General features: G+C 38.0%; 1 long non-coding RNA gene across 1 annotated transcript in view; it reads left to right on the forward strand.

The window, feature by feature from the left end:
* Positions 1-17,555, forward strand: part of LOC141571336 (uncharacterized) — a 518,221-nt gene that overhangs the window by 345,540 nt on the left and 155,126 nt on the right. Inside the window, exon 4 of the long non-coding RNA XR_016019140.1 lies at positions 14,852-14,918. This is a non-coding gene — a long non-coding RNA (uncharacterized LOC141571336). The remainder of the gene's footprint in view (positions 1-14,851; positions 14,919-17,555) is intronic.

Below are 17,555 nucleotides of genomic sequence, written 5' to 3' on the forward strand. Positions count from 1 at the left end.
ACATTCCTGGAGAGGGAGCCTCCGATTTGATTTCAATCGCATCGCCCAAATAAATATGAAATGACTGCCAACCCAGCAGACATAAATCTCTACTATCTCATTTTCATCACAGTCTCTGCACTGGGAAAAATGTGAGTGAAAAGGCATTTTCTTCACCTTGTTTTGTACACAATTACATGGTTTAAAGAAGATAAGAATCCCAAATTGTGAGAATGATAACATTGCTCAAACGATTCCCTGAGAACCTAAAGTATTCCCCCCTCCCCCAAATGTAGGCACAGTAAATAGAACCAGGAGGAATGAAAAATGTTAATTGTTTCATATCCTTTAATTTGGGGCTTAATGACACAGCCTGTGTGCTACTGAGTGAAATATTCGTTTGGAGAAAAAGAGTGTTTGTTGCGTGACATATTTTTGATTAAGGAAAATTTGAACTAATTCTAAGAAAACTGTTACATACTGCACATGTCACAACGTGAGCAATCCACTTAGAAACCATATGAACACGTATGAGTGATGTGGGCAAGTTATGATCACCCGGGAGTCTTGGTTTTTACTTTTCCTGTCCCTTGCATGTTCAGAGGGTTACTACAGCATAGATATTGACAAACAGAGTTGTATGGTTAGGCCTCTTGGTTACAAAGCGATGATATTACTGTGAGAATACTCAGCTGTCTGAGTAACAGGAAGTAACATTTGCTAACACATCCGTTTGCCCCCACAGTGCTGATCCCTGCTAACTCCCCTGCCTTGCTCTAGCACCTGTTTATGTCCTTGCCCTGAAGCAAGCAAGGCTTGCCACTTAGCCCATTGCTCCATGCCAGTTTTCAGGCACCTCGGAGTCACTTGTCCCATCTCTGCTGTAAACACATCTGTTTCTTAAACCTTTCCAGAGCAATTCCAATCCATTCACATTATTCCCTTGGAAATATTTTACTTATGTCAGCAGTGGGTAGAGGAAAGGTCCTGCTGTTATTTTATGAATGTGTCTTGGTCTTGCCTTTTCCAATCAATGGGGAATTCCACGATTGCAGGGTCCATGCCTTCTTCCTTCTTCACTTCCTATGATGACACAGCAGACATATATAGAGACTATAGCCTGTTAGGGAAAAGTCATTTTCATAGAACAGAATCATTCTTACATTCTATTTCCAGCTGCCCAATGTCTTAGCTGGGTAGATCCCTGCTACTTGCTGAGAACTCTGTTGTTTCTGCTCTCTCTCTCTCTCTTCCTATGGTCTCATGTATTAGAAAAATCTGACAATTCATGACTTTGACAGGCAGTTGGGACTGTTTAGTCCTAGAGGTTTCCAACTGTTAGCAGAGAGGGAGCTATTTCTTCAAACTAAATCTCTTCTGTAATCCTAATGAAGCACTAAGCGCAAATTCCAAGTGATCTTTAATTGTGTGTTTATACGCTTAATACCCACAAGGGCCGGCCCATGTTTGTTTTGTTTACCTTTGTATCTCAAACGTGAGCCTAGAAACTGGTCAGTTGTAAACCCTGTCCATTCATATATTCAGCAAATACAATGAGCATCCACTAAGTGCCAGCTCTGTTTGAGGTGCTGGGAAGACAGTAGTGAACAAAAGACGCCCATTATTTCTGACTTCTTGAGCTTAGATTCTGGCAAATAAAAAAGGAAGAGCTAAGACTTAGCTATGCTTATTGTGTGCCTGATGTATTTTTAGGTACATTACATACATTTAGACATTTAATCTTCATACTAACCTGTAAGTCAGGTATTATTAAATATCCCCAATTTTCAGATGTGGAAACTGAGGCACTTTGTTGAATAAATTATATATATGTACATGTGTTATATATATATGTTATAATATATATGTTATAATACATGTGAATAATAATGTATGCACATGTAAACACTACGTATTTGCACATACACATATATAACTGGTAAAAATGAAGCTGTTCTAGTTTAAGTGAGTGGTGGCTGGGGCCACATCTCATCCTCATCTGCCTCCTGCATGTCCCCTGAGGTACCTCCTCTGAGTTCAGGTTGAACACCACTCATCTAACCCTAGTTTTCATTTTACGTAGGGAACAACTGAGATTCAGGGAGAGAACATGACTATTTAAGATTTCACAGCAAATTAATCACTGAGCCACGATGAAAACGCCCCAATTTTTAGAAGAAAAAAACCCAAGGCTCAAGAATGTTGTTACTTGCCCAAGAGCTCACAGGCAGCAAATACTGAAACTACAGTTAAATTGCGATTTGCTGGTTCTTTCCTAGGTTTATTTTACGAAGCCCCTCACACTTCTTTCTGTAGCGATATCTCCTATCATCCTTCTCTAATCTGCCTCACAGTTTGTCATCCCCCCAATAAACTTGAGAACCTGTTCTTACACACCCTGCCTTCTCATTTTGTTAACCCTCTTTTCTTGCCCAAAATGTGCTCTTGTCCTTCTCCTCATCCCAAGCTCCTCATCACCCTCCAAGAAACATCTCTAGAGTCACTTCCTTTTGAAGCCTTCTCAATGCTCCACACGCCAATCCCATTACACCTTCCGTGAGTGCAGTGCCAGCTTCACGAGTGTGCACTCAGGGCCCCTGCACATGACTTGATGCAGTTTGAAATTCTAAGAGTTTATGACTAAGGGCCTTGCATTTTCACTTTGCACTGGACCCTGTAAACTATGTAGCCTCTCCTGTGTGTGTTTACTCGTGTAACGTGTTGTGTAGACATCTACTACAATGGGTAACACATTAAGAAATAATCTGTCTCCTCGAATGAACTATGAGCTTTGTGAAGCCAGGGACTTGTTTTATTCATCATTGCATCTTCAGCACCAATGAACTGGTGATGAAACCCAATGTTGCACAATGCTCTTCTCTTCATTCCCTAAGTTTCCTGATTGGGAGAAAGTGCTTGACCTCCAGCAAAGTGCTTGACCTGTAGGCAATCTGAATATCCGGTCCAGGATGTGGATCATTGCCTTCCCAATGCTGAAACGATTAGCACTCAATCATATTTCACGAACACATAGAAGGCATGTGCCTAGTTTTTCTGCTTCAATTCATTTCCAAAAGAAGTGTGCTGAGGAGAATAGGAAACATTTTAGTTGCATAGATGAGCTAAGAATGTTATGAAGCCAAAAATCCTGACTTATTCCACTGGGGAGGGGAATAGGTTCAGGGTTCAGATAGCGATATGATCAGTCAGCAACATTCCTGAAGATTACGACTGGGCAACACAAAGAAGACATTTCTAAATCAGTTCCCTTGGCTGTATAATTTATGATCGATAGCTGGTCCTGCTTTGTCATTGTTTAGAACATAGACGCTTCACATTTCATTTAGAAACAGAAAGAAGGACTGGAAGAGAGAAACTAGTGTCAAAGTAGGGAAAAGAGGAGAAGACAGAGATATGATCAAAGTGCTATTATTACCTAGTTTTTTATTATCCCAGGAAGAACTAGAATGGCAAGAAAGAGGAGCCCAGTTTGGGTAATAGAGCCCATGGCAGGTTCAGCTTGCTCCAGGATGCTGCCCTTAGTAAAAGCTTCAAGGATCATGTCAGGTGAGCATCTATGTCTCACAGCATGATGAGTGATGCATAGAGACCGCCTTCAATGTCATCTCTGATTAGTCAAATATTTATTCAAAATTCTGATGAGCCAGGCAGGCCTCGTACTAGGGGCTGGGGATAAAGAGATAAGGAAAACATAGGCTCGGGCCTCAAAAACAGCATTGTATATAAGTAGTTAAGAGCTCAGAATCTGCAGCCAAATTACTGGGTTTGAAACTTGACTAGGCAACTTATTGGCTGAGAAATTTTGGGTAAGTTACTTAACTACTCCGTGTCTTGCTTTTATCATTTATAAGTTTGGATAGCCATAGTACTTATTACCAAGGTTTCCTATGAGGACTAATTTAAGTTAATATGTGAAAGCGACTTAGAATAAAATGCTAGCTATACACACACACACACACACACACACACACACACACACACACAGTGCCAAAAAAAAGTATGTACATTTTAAGAAAGGAAAAAAACTATTAAAATTATAATAATATATGCCGATAACAAAAGATGAATACAAGTCACGTTTGACTTCTGCAATTACAAGAGGTGTTCAAAGTGGTCACCATCAGCATCCAGACACTTCTGATTATGGTGAACTACTGCTTGAGCAACGTTGACCAATGTCCACTTGTATACATTTTTTTGGCAACCCCCGGTGTGTGTTTGTGTGTGTGTGTGTGAACACACACACAAACATACATATATATATATATATATATATATATATATATATATATATATATTCTTAGCCAGGTATAATCAATCTGGTAGGGACGATGGCTATGTTACCAGAGGACTTTAACATGGGAAGGTTGAAGCCAAATCTCTGAAGCTGGAGTGACACTTCATGAACAGCCAACTGAATGCCAAACTCAGGTTTAGCAGCGATGGTTCACATTATGTGCCTCATGTAATTAGGCACAAAAAAAGATACCTTAATTGACTTAATCTCTGGAACCTTTCGAATCACACATGATGTGGGTTTGGAGGGACTTGGTACGTACATCTTCGAAGAACAAATCTGGTCAGAGAGAAGATAGTAAGGAATGAGGGAGGCGTGTGTGAAGGTTGCTTCTAGCTCCTGATTTCAGGTCTATACAGGAGAAGGCACAGTTATTATCTCTTCCATTATTTGTGTACTTGGCAGTTGGGAGGGATTTCTTTTATACTCTCATCAGGTCATGACTATTTCTAGTTCAATAAATATTAACAGATATCAAAGGACTGAAACAGAAAAAGGAGGGAATTATCAATAACACATTTCTTCAGTGGCTCCCTAATGACTAGCAGTGTTTGTAGCCACACTGTGATAAGAACCATGTCCTAGAAGCCACTTGAGTATCCGCACCACTGTGGCGAGAGCTTACCCTGATTGGGCCAGTTTCTTCCAAAGGACAGCAGGCTGAGTGCCATCACTCAGTCATGGAATATTTCCGTTGTTTATGAGTTAATCTGAACTGTTCATGAATGAAAATGCTGTTGGTCCTCTGAGTCTAGTTTTTCTTCCTCATCTCTTCTCTCCTTTTCAAGATAGCCAGCTTTCCAATGAAATTCACGTCCTAGATAAGACCCTTGCTGCACTGGAAAGATAGCAGACATCAAGGCTTACGGACGATGTAAGTTATGACCAAATCAGAATCGCTGCTCTGTGTCCTGCCCAGCAGTGATATGACATTTATATTAATATTTGGCTAAGTTTCTCAATTAGGGATTGATGAACTAAAGCTCATCTTTGTAGTGGGATGATGTAATGTTCCTCTTCGGATGATATTTTCATTATAAATCTTTTAGAGGGCAGGAATGCTATATTCTTGCCATGTAATAACATCTCAAAATGGGACTGTAGGAAGACGAAGATTTTTTTTAATAGAGTCTGAGAAATAGTGCATTTCTTATAAAAATAGCACATTTCATATAAAATTTTGAAATAGATTGAGTGGAAGCCTGCCAGATAGCTGGCTACTGCGGGAGTGGGAAGTGATTAACTTGTGGGCCCTTTTAAGTTCCCAAGGTTCCTTGAGTCAAGGTGTGGCTATAATTTGGTAAACATAGTAATAGGGAGCCCTGGACTCTCAGATAATAAATGCCTTGCAAATAATTAGATGTTTTTTCTCTCTAAAGCCTCATAATTTCCTTAGCCTAGCTATAAAAGTGAATTTCGTTTTATTTTTTTCCTAAAATAAAGTCTTTCTGTTTAATGGCAACTTTAAAACTCAAAGGTTTTCATTTTGGCCACTTTGTTACCCTTTTAAACCTGTTTTAATGGGTCAGAATTCTAAGCAGAGAGTCACTATTTAGAAAAAAAAAATTCTTCAAATATATTTAACATGAAATGGACCAGCATGATGTCACATGATGCCTTAATCTTAGTGAACATTTGTCTGCCACTACCTAAATGTAATAATTGAAAAAAAAATCCTCAGTGTGTGTGTTTCCAGCAAAATGTAGCTGCTCTGCTCCATATCGCCTTGGGTTTAAGAGCGTCCTCTCTCTACCTCTCTGCCCTATCCTTAAGGAGTTTGCAAATTTGAGTTTTCAAAAATAAGGGAGGATTTCTACATCTCAAAAGTGAAGCTCACGTCTTATAGAAATAACCTAAAACCATCCAAATGATAACAAACAGAGGTTATTAATTCAGAACTCACTAACGCAAGCAGTTGCCACCACCACTTGCATCTGGCAAAGACTTAAAGGCAGGCAGGGGAATGGGAAAGCTTTATAGTGGAAAACAGGAAAGGCCTCAGGTGGGCTCTGATTGGAGTTTGTTGGCATGTGAAGGTAGCTGGAGGCAGGTAAATAGAAGCAGGAACCTTGTGTGATTGATTGCGGAGAATTTGACTTTCTCGGGTTGGTCCTGAGTTGGAAGGATGGGGTGAGGGCGGGATGGGGGAGGTAGCAGTCACTGACCAATTGATGCAGACGTGGGTTGGCTTCCTGGGCTTCTTCTGTGGTCAGAATATATTGTCATATATGGCCTCACCGTTTTCCATCTGTGGACTCTGTCTCTCAGTAGAAGGGTAGCACTGCCTTGTTCGATATGGTAGCCACTCATCTTGTGTGGCGGTTAAGCTTTTGAAGTGTAACTAATCTGAATATGATGGACTGTGAATGTACAATACACCCTAAACGTCAAAGCCTCCATATGGACAAAAAAAAAAAAAAAAGAAAGAAAGAAAAATAACTCATTCATGATGTTTTTAATATTGAGTACACGTTAAAATTACAATATTGGGATATATTAGGTCAAATAAAACATATTATTAGGATTAATTTCACTTCTTTCTTTTTGCTTTTTTTACAGTGGCCAGGAGAAAATTTAAAATTTCATATGTGAGTCCCATTTATGGCTCACATTGTATTCCTCTTGGATCTCACTGAATAGAGGATTGACATAGTAAAGTCTCAGGGGTGAGGGTGATGCTTTCCCTGGGAAGTCCTTTACAAGTCCTGACATATTATTCATTTTCCATAATCAGGACAAAGCCGCTCATACTAAGAATGAGAAGGCACTTTTCTGACTCAGGAGCTGAGGAGAAAAGACTTACCTGTTTAAAGTAATAGTATTTTAAAATTTCATAGGCATGGTTCTACACATCTTTGGGGAGAGGCTGCACTTTGGTTTAGAAAATCCTTTTAATGCACCTTTTAATTATATAAATATCAAATAATAGGAGAGCGGGATTGAATGAAGGAATTCCAACGGCTATTAAAAACTAAAGGGGTTGCTTCTCTGAACTGCTGAAATTATTGTGGCGTTAAGATTTTTCTCTTTTCTAGAAAAAAAAAGCTAGGGGCCAAACATGAGACAAGGAACTGGGGATTCAGAAAAGAGCTTGCTGAGGTCATTGTCTATATTTCTGAGGATGGGAGTGGCCCAGAAGCAGAACACAGCAGCTGGATGGGAGCTAAGGAGGACGCTGGCTCTAGGGGACCCCTTATGGTGGGATTTGAGAAGTGATGTTTAATAACCAATTTAAGCTCTTCTCTCTTTCTGCCTTGGAATTTCTTTTTTATATTCTCAAGTCTGTAGCAAAGTCAAGCATGGGGATTGGGATTCCTCCTTGGGGAAGGAAATGAAGGACCTCATCCACAGTTTGGGTGGGTGAAGTATATTTATCAAATCCTCCACTTTCGTCCAGGTCCTTTGTAGTGTGTTTGTTTAAAAACAAGTTTTTTGTTGTTGTTGTTTGTTTGTTTTTTGTTTTTTAAAGGCACCCAATTTTAATTCCATAAGAGTATCACCCACTGTTGTCTTCTAGGAATCTTTTTTTCTATTGGCTCAAGAATGCAAAACTGCAGCAAGTCTCAAAGTGTTCATACTGTTGAAAGGGTTGCTGTAGATTAAAAATAGCACAGCAGTTTATCTTTGGCTGCTGGGGTATTGGTTTACTCTTCTTGCAGAAACAGGCTTTAATTACAGAGCAAGGAATAAACTGGACTTGATTGCTCCTTCTAAAGACTGACATTTTAGTCTCTCCCACAAAATACTTATTGATGTTGATGTAAGAGGAAGAGCAGAGTCAGAATACAAAAGAGCTTTGTGTTGCCAGCAGTTGTGAAAGCATCCTTTGTCTTCCCAACTTAGCAGTTTTGATAAGGGAAGTCAGTGCGAGAGAATAAATATCAAACACAACATTGTCATTTTCACAATCTCTTTTGTCACTGTACTTTTGAAAACACCCACAGTAAGACAATTGAAGTTTTTGAGTTGCTGGAGGAAAAACAGAAAACGAAAACTGACCACATCCCAAATTTGTGCTTTAGGAAAAGATATTGTTTACAATAATTATAGCAGCATTTTCCACACACGTTGAAAGACAGATGATGATTTAACATTTAAAAGGGAGAGAAAAACCCTCATTCAGATAATTGGTGACATGTAAACCCCTCTGTGAATGCAGTTTGGTTTTAATTAAAATGAATGTGCAATGGTATATTTCAAAAGACGAGAAAATACTGAGTATTCAAGACTAAAGATGGCAAGAATTCTTTTCCCACCGTAGTGAGGGGCTTCATAACATTCCTTAGAGAAATATTCCTTGCAAGTAGGTAAACATCTGCTATTAGCTAGATAAAGAAGATTGACAGCAAAGGATAATGTGTAAACAGAAGGAGATCCATCTGAAAGCAACTCTTAAGTGCACAGGTAATGGGATAATGTTAGGAGCACCCCTCAGAGGGGCAGTGCAAATGGCGAGATCTTCATGAAGAACTACACCTAGCTAGAAAAGTTTTCTGATTTAGATTACAAATGCCAGTCTGTCAGCTTATTGGCTTGAAGCCTTACTTTTGTCTGTATCGTCATCACAGTAAGTACCAACAAGATGGAGTGGGAGGAAAGAGAGAAAGAGAATAACTTGCATGGCTTCTAAAGAATACAAAAGCAGGAAATTTTATTTAAACGTTATTTTCCAAAATGAGAGGAAAATAAAATCAAACACAGGATTTAAGAACATCGACAGGCAAAGTGAAAAATCTCTCAAGTCCACACAATTTCTTAACATTCCTCAAGAGAGTGTGCTATTAGGAGGGCGAGATGAGGACTCCAAAACAAGAATTCACTCCCAGTCAGCTTTAGCTACTTCTTGGCACCCTCACCCCCACATTTTCAAGTGTGCAGAAGGAATGCTTTAAATAACTCAAGAAAATGGCACAGTAGAATTTCAGATTTCAAAACATTTCAGAGTGATGAAGCAACCCAAAGGAACAGCATCAAAATCATCTTTCCCTAGCAGTACTTACCCCTTCTCCTCTGGGTCTGGGCAGTGTGGTAGGATACAACACAAAGCAGATGGAACATGCTTACTCCTGCTTTTTAAAGACTGCATCAATAATCACTCCCTTTTTAAACTGTGATACTAAGTCAAGTATCCTTTTAGGAACTGGTAAACAAAACTGAAGATAAATAACATTATTTTTATAAGTAGTAGGACAGTAACAACGTTTGCGAGCTATCCAATGGTGAGAGCCATTTCAATGACAAACTTCTATAGAAACTTCATATTGCTTGAATTACCTATAACTAGTTTTTAATCTAGTTGTAGCTTAATCTAGTTTAATCTATAACAAGACATAGTTATTGAGTATGAGCATCAGAGATATTATTTATTTAAAGGTAGTTACAAATAAAACAAAAATTGTTTAGATAATGGGCTCACTGCTTTAAGGTAAAAGGAGAAAATGGAGAAAAGTAGTATTGATTGTCCAACTTTTCTAGGTCAACGATCTTAGAAATTGGGACTCCCAGATTCTATATGTCATTATTGCAGAATTAGGTGGGTCAACATGAGCCTCTGTTGTAATTAGGAAACCCATAAAGGAAAGACACATCGTCATTCTGGGAAGGTAACTTGAATTCTCACTTTCTGGAATAGCGCCATGGGTCTGAATTCACAGATGCTGTGGTACCATAATGATTACTCAACTCCCTAGGTTACAGTGGCTCAAATTCTGCCACTGCCATTTTAACCTATACCCCAACTGTTTTATTTGTCATATTGCCACCTGTGCACTCAGACCAAAACAGGGGGGATGGCTAGGAGCCATAATATTGATGGCTGAGGTAAAAAAAAGTCATGAAATGTCATTGTGCTGCCAGTGGAAAGGGTTCCTATCTCTGAACTCATCTCAATGCAATAACTAGCTTCTCATTACAGAGTTATAACTATACCCTTGAAATAAGCGCTCGACTTATTTATGCTGCCATTCACTATCTTAACAAACGTGATCTCTTTTAATCTGTAAGCAGCATTAATCACCTGAGAAGCCACATTTGCTCTATTTTCTTGAACTTTGTATATATAAGCCCATGACTTTAACCAATAGATCGTAGATGCTTAGATGAGATACATGATCACAACAGAGCAAACTATTTCTCTCCGATTCAACACTGTAATTTACAGGCATACCGTGGAGATACTGTGGGCTTGGTTCCAGAACACAGAAATAAAGCAGATAATTGCAATAAAACGAGTCATACAAATTTTTGGTTTCCCAGTGCATATAAGATCTATGTTTACAATATACTATAGTCTCTTAAATGTGCAATAACATTATATCTTTAAAAAACATACATACCTTACTTAAAAAAATGTTGTATTGCTAAAAAATGCTAAGCATCATCTAGGCCTATTGGAAAAATGGTGCCGATAGACTTACTTGAAGCAGGGTTGCCAAAAATCTTCAATTTGTAAAAATGTCTGTTAAGCACAATAAGCAAAACACGATACAATGAGGTATGCCTGTATATAAGTATTTCCTTATGCTATGTGGTAAATGGGGGAAAATCTAAAGGAAGATCAGATTGGGAAGGACTTATTTTAACTTTCACAATGGCCAGGAAGAGTTCTCTTTTGTCATGAATTTTAGGGATAAAGCTTTGGAACACATCGACCTCTAATAAGAGAAAAGACCTTTGAATCTGATCAAAGCATGAAAACACTGTGGTTTCTTATATGAGACTAACTAGCAAAGTTGGCTCAGTTTCAACACACACAGTAGGAATAAGGTAAGTAATTGAAGTTCATTCTCCACATTATCTTAAAGACCTATACCAAAATCCAGCAGCAGAGAACTCCTCAAGGGCAATAAACATTACAACTACTCTCTGTTGAAGTTTGTTTGTTTGATTTCCCCAGCGAAAAATAGAAAGGTCTTTCTTAAAAGTGGCAATTTTATGATGGAGGTCTATCAGTTTGGATGTCTTGATTAAGTCACTTTACCTCACTGGACCTAAACTTCCATATCTATAAAGCAAAGGATATGATCCAGTTGGTCTCTGAGTTTCCTTTCAGCACTGAGAACCCTTGATTCCAAGACATTCCCAACTGCCAGTGTAGCATCATATTGCAAAGAAAACGATGAGCACAATGAAAATATTAAAATAAATCTAACACTTTATCTCCTTTTGACATGGCCATCATCTCTGACAGTGGATATATGGCATTCTGTTTGTATCACAGAAAACTACTAATTGCTGCTTTCTGTTAAAGAAAATGAAATCTTTTAGGGATGTCTTTGACGACATGTGTTTATCCTTGGTTAGTGAAATGGACTTTCGTGTAGGTACTTCTTCTTTGTAGTAGGCATAAAATCTATTTTATGGTAAAAAGTCAGTGGTCTAGGAACTGGTTCTGCATTTGTAGGCTAAAGCAAAAAAAAAAAAAAAAAAAAAAATGTGTTTGTTTCAGTGGTACTTAATGTCCTGAATTAAAACTTAGATGACTCTGTATTTGGAACACTTATCAATATATTAACTACATATAAAATCATGCTGAGAATATGCAAAGATTTTAGCAGAGTCTATTTTCTAACTCACCACATGAATTTCTCTGTTGAAATTCTGTAAGCTTCTAAATTGTCTCTACCCCCTATAGCAAAGTTAGCATGTGTTTGTGGGCATAGAAAGGATACCAGCCCCATCCCTCTCCATCAAAGCTAACAAATATCAGAGGGAAAATGAAGTTAGCTAAGGTTTAAGTGGCAAAGGGACTGAGATAACCAATCTGTGTTTGTTATAAGAAACAAGTCTCGTGTACTCTCTGAATGGTGTGCTACTGGCTAGAAAATAAATAGCTAGATTTCTGAAAGTTTCAAGCAGGGTTGCATTTGCAAAGCCTATAATGGGAAAGGAAATGAATAGATTTTTAAATGACACTTTTAATAACCATTTTTGCCCAATTCCCAAACCCCACATACCATGAATGTAAGCCAACGAGGACTGAGATTTTTACCTTAAGCAAGCTGTACTCTAGGAGAATAAATCAGGATCCGATTACATAGTTTAGCTGGCAAATTAATTCATGAATTTTCCAACATTTACAAAAGTATATGTGTTAAAGTGCTGAACTCCTGCTCCTGCTGAAGCTTTCAAGGTCCCTTTGAGACAAACAGATAAAGAGAGAAAATATGTAAAATAATGAGAAGCATTTTCACGATATTTAGTGATATTTGCTTTCGGAATTTTATTAATTTAGCAGAATGACTTGCAACTGTTATTGCATTAAGAAACTTGGCAAGCACCAGAGTGTAATTATTTCTGCTATATCACTGACACGTACAGAAGAAAGGAAGCCATTCATGGAATGTGTATATGTATTCATGGCTATTCTTATTTATGTTTTTGTGATTTACAGTTCCCAGAAATTGCCTCCCTTCTCCCTCCATGCTGAAAAAGGACGAATGCACACATGGCATTACATGTCTGACAATTGGTATTACCCTGAAGAGCTGGGCCTAAATAGGAGATGATGATTAGCAAAGCTGTTAATGAATTCTTAGCATCTGCCTTATGGATGCCCCAAAGATGTGGTTTTTTCTTGGCACTGTTCATCAGGGTTTGCTTGATGGCTAAGCAGGACAAATCTTTACTGTGTGACTTTGTCCTGAGCATTTCAGATGCTTTCCATCTTTCACTCCAGACCCACTGAATGCCAAAGGTCATCGTGACTATCCAACACCCCCATGTCTAAACTCTTTCTATAAATCTCCATTTGAGGAGCATTCTAAGTAGTTCAAACTTCAAGAATGATTTTCAAGTTGTAATGGGGTAGTCTGGGGAAGGGCTGCCATACTAAGCTTTCACTTAAGATGCCTGTACTAATTGTGTAGAAGGTGGGACATTTTAAAAGTCTCCTCTCCCTAGGGCCTTCTGCAACATGCCTTATATTGTTCAAAGTAATTGCTGCTTGCCTGGTGATCTGTGATTAAATTAAGGAAAAATAAAATGCCAGCACTTTCTTTACTGACCCGTTGGCTGAATCACCTCAGCCTAACACACCCAAAGGACTTCCCTAGGAAGAGTGAAATGAAAGAGTTATTTCCAGAACGTCTGTTCATTGGGACACAGATATGTCTTGAGGACCAGGAAGGGCTCCTGTGATGACTCTAGTTCACAAGGTATTTTCAGAAACTGAGTCAGTGAGCCAAAAATTAGCTAAGAAAGTGGGGAAACACAGAGACAGGGCGCAGTCTAAGCTCAGATCAGCTCAGCAAACTGAATTGGCAACTGCTACCAAAAGGTTAGGGTTTCAAATAAAGTCTGGTGCTTAGTTAACAATAACGTACCAATGTCAGCTTCTTACCAGCGCTACTACTGTATACAAATCAGTATGATGTCATTTCTGTGAAACATGGTGTTCAGATGCTGTGCTACATGCTGTACTTTTGGCAAATATACTATGGTTAAGTTAGATGTCCACAGTGTGGGAAACTGGGTGTATAAAAAAACCTATGTGCTCTCCTTGCAGCCTTCTGTAATTATAAATTTGTTCCACAATAGATTATTTTTTTAAATTGCTGTCTAAAGTCATTCCTTTTACTCACAATGCTCCCTCTCTTCCTCTTCTCATTCTTTCTTCTCCCACCATACTTTTCTCTCCAGCTTCCCCTTCTCCTCTCTCAACTTCCAACTCTAGATGTTTTCCATCCAGGATTGCTGCAGAGGTCTCAAACCCCAACCCTGCTTTTCTTCTGTACACCCAGTTCTCATGAATACTATCATTCCTGCCCTCGGCTCTCTCTTGCTTGCTTGGATATTTGGATTCTGTCTCCTTGTTTCTTTTTTAAATTGTAGAGGTCTTTCTAGTTTAAAAGCAGCTTGTCACATACTTGCATTTGATCCTCATTGCATCTCAGTAAGTTGGTCATAATTATTGCTCCCATTTAACAAATGAAAATAATGGAGGCTTAGAGTTGACATTCGTGATTGGCTCAACAGTATCCATCATCAGTAGCAGAGTTGGGACTTAAATTCAGAAATCTTGACTTTTTCAGTTATATCACATTGCCCAGAAGTTAATTTATGATTTTTACTTTTTTTTCTTCATTTTTTTCACTTTTTGAAATTTGGGAGGAATTTCGAAAGAAAAAAAAAAAAAACTCAGATAGTCTCTTATTTTGATGTGACACACAACATAATGAAAAGAAGATGGAAAACAACACAATTTACTGAAGTTAAAAATAAACTCAGTCCACTTGAATGCTAAAGTGATGTCCAATTTTCTCATTGAATGTAATACTCATAAACGGGTAGAATTGAGAAGGCTGTAACCATCATCTAGTTGATCATACCCCTCACAGATGAGAAAACTTGTGCCAGAGAAAATAATATGAGGTCACTAACTTATTTTAAACTTTTCTTGGGAACAGAAGTGTACTGATTTGCTGACCCCCTTTGAACCTACTTGCTTCTGAATTCTGTCCAATGGAAAGTAGATAGAAATGATGTACATCACTTGTACGTCCATTCTAACCATGGACTAGCTTGGACAATCTTCTACTTTTTCATTCTCCCCAGTGTGTGCGGCTGGAAGGGAAGGAAGGACTCCTCCACCTCAGAAAAGCTGAAGAGCTTTGGACTTCATGTGAGTGAGAAATTGACCCTTATTGCATTAAACTTTTGGGATCATGGGTAGCACAGCGTAGCTTATCTTAACTAATAAATACACTGAAGTCTCCAGTCACTGTACCTTGCCTAGGTTTGCTCAGATAATAAACTGTTTGCTACTGCTGGTCATATTATGCAGGTGCCCCCAGTCAAGTTTTTGATCTTTACAAATATTCATCTGTAGACCTGGCCATAAAAATATTTTTTTCCCCTTATCTAACTGTGGACAAACTCACTCTGTGCAAATTTCCACAAATCTATTGTTAAATATATATGTATGTCATTGCATAGAAAAGAGCCTTGAAATAGTGATGGGAAAAAGGAATGAACTGGCTGGGGGAAAGGGAAGGAGAATAAGGATGCTTTAACATTACTAACTGTATTATTTAAATATTTTTACAATGAAAATGCATTCATGTACTACTTTTAAATTTAAAAAAAAAAAAATGAAAAAATCGCAAGTCAACATAACTACACATGCAACTCCCATGCTCAGTCTTTCAATATATATTTAAATCCTACCTACCCTTTAAGGCTCATTCAATAGCTACTCCCTCCCTCCCTGGCTGATTTTTCTAATTCTTTTCAGGAGAAATGATATATCCTTCCTCTGAATACCTATAGAACTCAGTGATTCTTATTTATGCAGTGCCTTGTCTTATATTTTAGTTAGGTGGGCACAAATTCCATTTCCCTTATTAGATGGAACTATTCTGAAAAGCAAAAACTATCTTGCTCTTTATGTATTGTCAGAAAAATTATACCAAAATATAAATCAGGGGGTTTCTGGAATGATTATGTGACTATCTTAAATAAATCATTTTTCAAAAGCAATGATAAAATTGAAAAAAAGATGTTGAAAATCAACCATTTTAGGGTTATAGGCACACAATAAATTGAAAAGTGTTTATTCAAGAAAAGCTACTAAATCTCCGGTAGGGATAGTGGGAGTCTTTGGTGTTATTATCTGGGGCTGCTGTCATTCCTCAACCACCACCACCTCTAGCTTCACTAACATGATAGCACTACCATTACTGACAAATCCATGAAAACCAGCAACTTCACTGCTAAAGACGCTGACACCCTTATAGCTAAGTGAGGCAAACTGCAAGCCTCAGAAACAACCCAAGTGCCTGTTAACAGATAAATAGAGAAATGGTATATCCATGTAATGGAATATTACTCAGCAGTAAAAATGGAATGATGTATTGAAGCATGTAGCAACATGGATGGGCCTCAAAATAATTATACCAAGTGAAAGAAAGATTGCATACATTTGCCAAAAATAAAACTTGTACACCTGAAATTAGTGCAATTTATTGTATATTAATTATACCTTAATACAGATGTTTTAAAAATTGTCTTACCCCTAAAATTGTTGAGTTACTTCAGCGCTCACTGGTATCTACATCATGAGTAACCTGTGTCTCCATTTCCCATTGATACAAGCTTGAAGCCCACTGTGAAAGCTATAAGAAGCATGGATTTAGAGGAAACAGAATCACTGCACTTAAAAAAGTGGTCCAACAATTAATAAATGTAAAAATAGAGTTCTAGAACTACAGCTCAATCATCTAGTCTAGCCTTTCATATTATGTATACAAGTACTTGAAATTATACTCAGACAGAGAAAGGAACATGGTTGAGGTCAATGGGCAACCAAATGAGGACTTGAAAACATGCTTTGTAGCTGTAATATGATAGGAAACAAGAATTGAATATTGATGTTGCTGACTTTCTCATTCACTTGTGGTGTTTCTGTTTAGAAGAACCACATGACCAGAACCACAATAAAAATATCAATTGTTTTCTCAACTCTCATTGGCTTTTACAAACACAAGCAAAGCCAAACCTGTATTTTAAGATGTTATCTTCTATTTAAACACCCTTTCCCGTTTTCATTCTGATTGTTTTCATATAGTTTAAATCTTTGCAGAAGGTTCTTTGAATCTCTGACAGAGCCAAAACCAGCTGTGTTTGCTAGCGAGGGTGGAGATAGAAATAATATTTACTAGCAAAACCCAGATCAGATTTGAGAAGGAAAAAAAAAAAAATCAATTGGCAGCAAGTGGGAGAAGAGTATTTGCTAATCTAGAACAGTTTTTGAACTCTTAACACGGATTTTACCCTTGGCCAAACAGATCCAAATTTATGCTACAAGAAGGGAAGGGCCATTTTGTTTACATTTCCAATGGATAGCTAAAAAGAGGCACAGGGAGGAATGCCTCCCGTTGCTCTGAAATTGAGACATCAATATTAGTCTTGTCTTTTCCATGGAACTGTGGGAAATGCATAGGCACTGAAGTCAGACATAACTCAACTCCTAAGACCTCCACTTATGGATTCACTTTCTCTCTATGTCATGAGTTCCTCTTTATACAGTGGAATTGTTACGAAATGTAGAAAGAATGTGCGTAAATTCCATTTTATAATGCCAGACTTATATAAGTGATATGTGGGCACTCAATAAATGTTACTGTTTATTATTTTAAGACTGAGCACATAACCCTGAAAAAAGATGCTGCTGGGAGAAGGACTATACCTACTGTATTTGGCAATTCTTTTTAATCACATGGGAGCTGCTATTTGCCCCTTAGAGCCCAGCTGTTTCCTT

Source organism: Rhinolophus sinicus, chromosome 16 (assembly GCF_057876585.1).
Source record: "Rhinolophus sinicus isolate RSI-liver-muscle chromosome 16, RSI-T2T, whole genome shotgun sequence".
In the NCBI taxonomy this organism is placed as follows: domain Eukaryota; kingdom Metazoa; phylum Chordata; class Mammalia; order Chiroptera; family Rhinolophidae; genus Rhinolophus; species Rhinolophus sinicus.